Raw genomic sequence first — 7,500 nt, forward strand, 5'->3', positions numbered from 1 at the left:
GCCTGTTTGGATGGGCTTATGACTAGAAGCTGTTTGCAGCTTATAAGCGGAAAAAAATAAGTTGGGGTAGTCTAACTTATTTTTTTGGCTTATAAGTTGTTTTCAGCTTATAAGCTGCTTTAGATAAGCTAAGTCAAATGGGCCCAATTATTTTTTTGAGCTTATTTAAGCACAAAATGACTTTAAGCTGGCCAGCCAAACACTCAAAAAAGCTGAAAACAGCTTATAAGCAACTTATAAGCCAATCCAAACGGGCTCTTAGTATTGGCAATAGGTCTGAAAAAGTATCTAAAAATATCAAATTTAAATATTTGTACCCTGTCGAAGTAAGGAACCATGGCATATATGTTTGTAATAGATTCCATTTTGAGAGAGTTGAAAAAGCACTATCTCGTTGAAAGGTTCTATACATCTTCCCTTTCTCAACGCATTTCTTTAGACAAAGACTCCGTTTTTCCTCTTTTCGGATGATAAATCTTTCTCAGAATATGGAGTGCGAATCAAATGCATGTTTGAATTGAAATTGAGATACTGATGCAAGTTCTTCCATTCTGAATCAGATAGATTTATATCTGAAAGAGGTTGACAATAAGTTCTTTCAAAATTGACTATTTGCCCCTCTGTTAGAGGTGTTCCAGGAATGTCTGCGATCTAGTAAATAGCTCTACGAATGAATGGATCGGATCGACTTGGAAAATGGAAAGATTTGTACAAGTTATACGTTTCGTCACCACTTTGTGGAAAATCGTTAGGTATGAATATGTTAGAAACATGTGACTCATTTTCTTTCTTTTTTGATTACCTTCTTCGCGTATGTATAAGACTGAATCCATTCGATTTCTAAAAAGGATTACTAATCCTTAACTTTTCAAGGAATCTTTAGGTTGTGAATGACTGATTTTTTCAATCTTTTCGACCTTGGTTTCGTAGGAGAAAGTTAGAAAGATTGATAAATAGAACCATATGATTTACTTCGTTCTCAATAGCCACGAGATGATCATCTTAGGGTGATCCTTTTGTCGACGGATGCTCTTATTACACTCGTAGTCTCTGAAGGATGAAAACCAACTATGTAGCATCTACATCGAGAATTCAAGTATTGTATACGTCATTAGTCCGATCCTTTGTAGGAACTACCCGTAATAACGAACATGCAAAATGGATCTGTTTATCATAAAGAGATTCGTCGTTCCTGACCCCGCTTCACCTTAATTGTTATTTGCACAAGTAAAAGTTCTGTCTTGTTCAGGTCAATAAAGTCATGAAATTCTTCGGTTTTGATTTTTTATAAAAAAAAAGGGATTTATCTGAACCAATACATGATTTTCTTTTAGTCTTTCTAGGATCGGGTCTTATATTAGGGGGTCTAGGGGTGGTATTACTTCCCAATCCAATCTATTCTGCCTTTTCCTTGGGATTGGTTCTTGTTTGTACATCGTTATTCTATATTCTATCTAACTCCTATTTTGTAGTTGCTGCGCAGCTACTTATTTACGTAGGAGCTATAAATGTTTTAATCATTTTTGTTGTGATGTTCATGAATGGTTTAGAATATTACAAAGATTTTCATCTTTGGACCGTAGGAGATGGAATTACTTCGATGGTTTGTATAAGTCTTTTTATTTCACTAATTACTACTATTTCAGATACATCATGGTATGGGATTATTTGGACTACAAGATCAAACCAGATTATAGAGCTAGATTTTCTAAGTAATAGTCAACAAATTGGAATTCATTTATCAACAGATTTTTTTTTCCATTTGAATTGATTTCATTAATACTTTTAGTTGCTTTAATAGGTGCAATTGTTGTAGCTCGTCAATAAAAAATTTCTATTAAAACTTGGAATTTAAATAGAATTGAAGGAAAATGAATGTGATAAGACAGAACAAAATTCTATTTGAATTCCAGCTCTTTAAATAGAAAGACTTTAGGTCAATCTAGTACCAATATATTTCTTTGTTCCATACTTGTTATATACTAGTCAATTAAATTGGTTGAATTGCTGTTCATATTGAACGGAGTGGAGATTGATAAGGAGTTGTTTAATGATTCTCGAACATGTACTTATTTTGAGTGCCTATTTATTTTCTATCGGTATCTATGGATTGATCACAAGTCGAAATATGGTTAGAGCCCTTATGTGTCTTGAACTTATATTGAATGCGGTTAATATAAATTTTGTAACATTTTCTGATTTTTTTTATAATCGTTAATTAAAAGGAGACATTTTCTCAATTTTTGTTATAGCTATTGCAGCAGCTGAAGCAGCCATTGGACTGGCTATTGTTTCATCAATTTACCCTAACAGAAAATCAACTCGTATCAATCAATCAAATTTGTTGAATAATTAGTATTAATCATCTAGATTCTAATATTGATAAATCAACTTTCTTTAGCATGTTTGCTACGTAAGGTATGATCTTGTTTGCAAAACATAAGAAATCAAAGTATTTTGGCCTCTCTCATATCTCATAAACCAATCCAGAAGGGGGTTGATTAGAAAATTATGATAACTCATTTATTCATCCGGTATCTAAATATATGATTTGTTTCTAAGTTTACTAGATCAAAAATTTAGAACATTAAAAAACGTATAGACCCCATGTCACATTCAGTAAAGATTGATGATACGTGTATAGGATGTACTCAATGTGTCCGAGCCTGCCCCACCGATTTATTAGAAATGATACCTAGAAATGATACCTTGGGACGGTTGTAAGGCTAAACAAATTGCTTCTGCTCCAAGAACAGAGGACTGTGTTGGTTGTAAGAGATGTGAATCCGCCTGTCCAACAAATTTCTTGAGTGTCCGAGTTTATTTATGGCATGAAACAACTCGCAGTATGGGTCTAGCTTATTGATACGTTCGACAAACTCTACTTGAATTCATTTAAATTTTTTTACCGACAAACCTGTGCTCGAAAATCAAAATATTTTGAGCGTGGGTTTTTTTGGTCCAAGTGTATCTTGTCTTTACTACGAATTATTTTCCTTGGTTAACAATAATTATCGTTTTTTCGATATTTGCGGGTTCCTTAATTTTCTTTCTTCCCCATAAAGGAAATAGGGTAATTCGGTGGTATACCATATGTATATGTATTTTAGAACTTCTTGTAATGACTTATGCATTTTGTTATCATTTGCAATCGGATGATCCATTAATCCAACTAGTGGAGGATTATAAATGGATCGATTTTTTTTATTTCCATTGGAGATTAGGAATAGATGGACTTTCTATAGGACCCATTTTATTAACAGGATTTATCACTACTTTAGCGACTTTAGCGGCTTGGCCAGTTACTCGAGATTCTCAATTATTCCATTTTCTCATGTTGGCAATGTACAGTGGTCAAATTAGATCATTTCCATCTCGGGACCTTTTACTTTTTTTCATCATGTGGGAATTAGAATTAATTCCTGTTTATCTACTTCTAGCCATGTGGGGAGGAAAGAAACGCCTATACTCAGCTACAAAATTTATTTTGTACATGGCGGTGGGTTCTGTTTTTCTCTTAATGGGAGTTTTGGGTGTTGCTTTATATGGTTCTAATGAACCAACATTAAATTTTGAAACATTAGTTAATCAGTCATATCCTGTGGTTTTAGAAATAATATTCTATATTGGATTTTTTATTTCTTTTGCTGTCAAATCGCCCATTATCCCTCTACATACCTGGTTACCAGATACCCATGGAGAAGCACACTACAGTACTTGTATGCTTCTAGCCGGAATCTTATTAAAAATGGGAGCGTATGGATTAATTCGAATCAATATGGAATTATTACCTCACGCCCATTCTATATTTTCTCCTTGGTTGATGATAATAGGTACAATACAAATATCATATGCAGCTTCAACATCTCTTGGCCAACGGAATTTAAAAAAAAAAAAAAAGAATAGCCTATTCCTCTGTCTCTCATATGGGTTTCATAATTATAGGAATTAGTTCTCTAACTGATATGGGACTTAATGGAGCCTTTTTACAAATAATCTCTCATGGATTTATTGGTGTTGCACGTTTTTTCTTGGCGGGGACGACTTATGATAGAATCCGCCTTGTTTATCTTGACGAAATGGGCGGAATAGCTATTCCAATGCCAAAAATGTTCACGATGTTCAGTAGCTTTTCGATGGCTTCCCTTGCATTACCAAGTATGAGTGGTTTTGTTGCCGAACTGATAGTATTTTTTGGAATAATTACCGGCCAAAAATATCTTTTAATTCCAAAAATACTAATTACTTTTGTAATGGCAATTGGAATTATATTAACTCCTATTTATTCATTATCTATGTCACGCCAAATGTTCTATGGATACAAGCTATTTAATGCTCCGAAGGGTTCCTTTTTTCATTCTGGACCGCGAGGGTTATTTCTTTCGATCTCCATCTTTTCACCCGTAATAGTTGGTATATACCCGAATTTCGTTCTTTCATTAGCAGTTGACAAGGTCGAAGTTATTCTATCTAATTTTTTTTTATAGATAATTTTGATGATTGAAATAAAAAAAACCTATCTTTGTTTTTAAAAACATTCTTGGACAATGAAAAAAAGAAGACTTTTTTCTTCTCTTAACTCTTAAGTTAAGTAAAAACAATGAAATTGAACTACATATGGTAGAAAACCGTGTGAATCATCAATACAATATTTGATTCTCACGGTCCGCACGCTGGTTCATACAATGCGCCGCCCGCTCTTGTATTTGGAATAACTTGTCTTGAATTCAATTAAATGTTGATGGAAAACAACCATAACTATGTAACCCTATTCCTAATAGATTGACCCCAAAATAGCATATCCAAATTATAAGAAAGCCTATAGACGCTACAATTGCAGAATTTGCACCCCGCAAATTTCTATTTGTTCGAGTATGTAAATAAATTGCAAATACGATCCAAGTAATAAATGCCCAAGTTTCTTTGGGGTCCCAATTCCAATACGACCCCCACGCTTCATTAGCCCATACCGCTCCCGAAAGGATTCCTATGGTTAAAAAAGTAAATCCTAAACTAATAACCCGATAACTCCAATAATCCAATTGTTGAATCAATTGGGACCTGTAATAATTTTTAGCAGAAAAATAAAGAAGTATTTTCTAAAACATTTTCACCCAAGAAAAATGACTCGTTTAAAAAACCATTGCTCTTATAAAAAAAGCTTTCTGTTTTTTCGAAATGTAATCACTAGAAGTGCTACTAATAATAACAATCCACATAAAAGGGCTGCATAGCCCAATATCATCATACTTACATGCATTATTAACCACTCGGATTGAAGAGCATGTACTAATATTCCAGATTGGTGTATTTTAGTTAAAATACCTAAAGTAGCAAAGCCTTGGGTAAAAATAGCACTTGGGCCAGTTATTTTACTTAAAATTAAATTTTTTTTTTTTGAAATACGGAATTATATGAATAAGGGAGAAACTCCATGAAAGGAAAATTAATGATTCATATAAATCGCTTAGTGGGAAATGGCCCGAAGAAATCCAACGAGTAACTAATAATCCTGTTATACATATAAAAGTAACTATTATGCCCTTTTCTGACGAATCATATAGTTTTACGCTTTCATCGACTAAAAAGGTTATCAAATGAATTGTAATTACAATTGAAACGATCGAAAAGGAAATGTGAGTTAATATATGCTCTAAGGTTGAAAATATCATTAAAAATCTTTAAAAAAGAAGAGTCCCTTAATTACATAATTCTAAAATGGAAATCGGGAATTGAATTCATTATAATATCTATTTATCCTTTTTAGAAGACGGTATGCCGCCAGTCGGACTCGAACCGAGATGCATAAGCACTGCTTCCTAAAAGCAGCGTGTCTACCAATTTCACCATAGCGACCTGTCTTGAACTCATAATAGCCTATGAATAAGCAATCGTCGAGATTGAGGAAGCTATTTTAGTTTAGTAATGAGTCAAATGGATCAATAACCAAAAAAGGTTGTTCATATAGGAATTTGAAGTTGAAGGTACATTATTTTAGATTTGAGTTTAGAATCTTAGTTTTTTTTTAGTTAACCTGGGACTTTCCTATATTTTAGGCTTGCCTCAAATTGAACTCTTGTAACTAAATCATTCTATACTCAATTAAGGAATAGAATTTAAAAAGTTTTTGTTTTCATTGTTTAATCAGCTATTTCCTATTGATTTTTTTTTCCAGAAATCTAAAACAAAAAATGGATTATGAAGACAAAATAGAAAGAAAAGAACCTATTTTGCATCACTCAAAATTGACAATTAGTGATATAGAATTTCATTAAGCAATTTTATCTATTGGGTTAAGGGCAAAAGATATGGAAATATAGAATTTGTTTTCTTTTTTAATTGAATTCTGCAAATAGATCGATGGGGAAAATCAAACTCCCCACCTTGGAATAGAAATGATCTTTATTCTTTTGTAAAAAAATAAATTATTATTCAATAAATAGAGGATTTCCTAATTCAACTATTTTATATATCAATCAGAAAAGCGAAGAGAGTTTCATTACGTATTGTGAGCTAATCAATATCAAATATGAAAGGGAATCGTTAAATTATTAAATTAGATAATAATTGATTGAATAATTTAAGAATAATTGAATTCTTTTTTCAAGTTGATTCAAATTATTCTAACGTTTTATTACTTATTTATTTTTATTTGGCGTACAAAAAAACTTTTTGAATTCCCGGTAGAAAGAGATTTCGCTAACGAAAAAGCCTTTAATGCTACCCAATATCCCTTCTTTTTCCAAAAGATTTTACGAATACGCTTTTTTGATGTCGAAGTGCGTTTTTTTGGAATTGTCATTTAGAAATTAAAAAATTACTCATTGTTATAGCTGGATGTGAAAGACATATATTCTTCAAAACGAATTCTTTTTACTACTATTTATTTTCGAGCTAATAGTGTCCTCCTCAAATAAAACATTATTGAGATAGGTAAAAGATATGTGAAAATTGCATAATATTGGACATAATACTGGAAATAAAAAAAGAAGGCCAATATGCGTTTTTTTTTTTCCAGTTTTTCTATTCCATAAAACATTCAGAATCGTAAAAAAGAAAAGGTTTTCTATTGACATCTTTATTTCACAATTTAACATTCTTTTCTTTTTGATTGAGAAAATCTATACCTATAGAATTTGCTAATTGGCTGTTATGTAGCAATGAAGAAATGAAATTAGTTGAACTTAATAAAAAATAAAATAAAGAATCCAAAAAAATACTCGATTTCTATTTATGGTTCCACATTACATTTACATGCAATAAAATACCTCGAGAGGTTTAAAGATAAGAACCCTATTTTTACTTCAGGAAATGAAAAACCGGAATCCCCGTTCAATTTACTGGTAAAACCTGGGGGAAAATGGGGCTATTTCAAAGGAGACCAGTAATTAACCCCTTTCATATCATTTGACCCATTGTAACTTCTTGATTTCAATAGTTGAAGTATTTAGCAAAGACTCAGAATAAGTAAGAATAGAAAATTCGATTTAAGTTTTAAGT

The sequence above is a fragment of the Lycium barbarum genome, chromosome 9, assembly GCF_019175385.1.
Source record: "Lycium barbarum isolate Lr01 chromosome 9, ASM1917538v2, whole genome shotgun sequence".
NCBI classification, from domain to species: Eukaryota; Viridiplantae; Streptophyta; class Magnoliopsida; order Solanales; family Solanaceae; genus Lycium; species Lycium barbarum.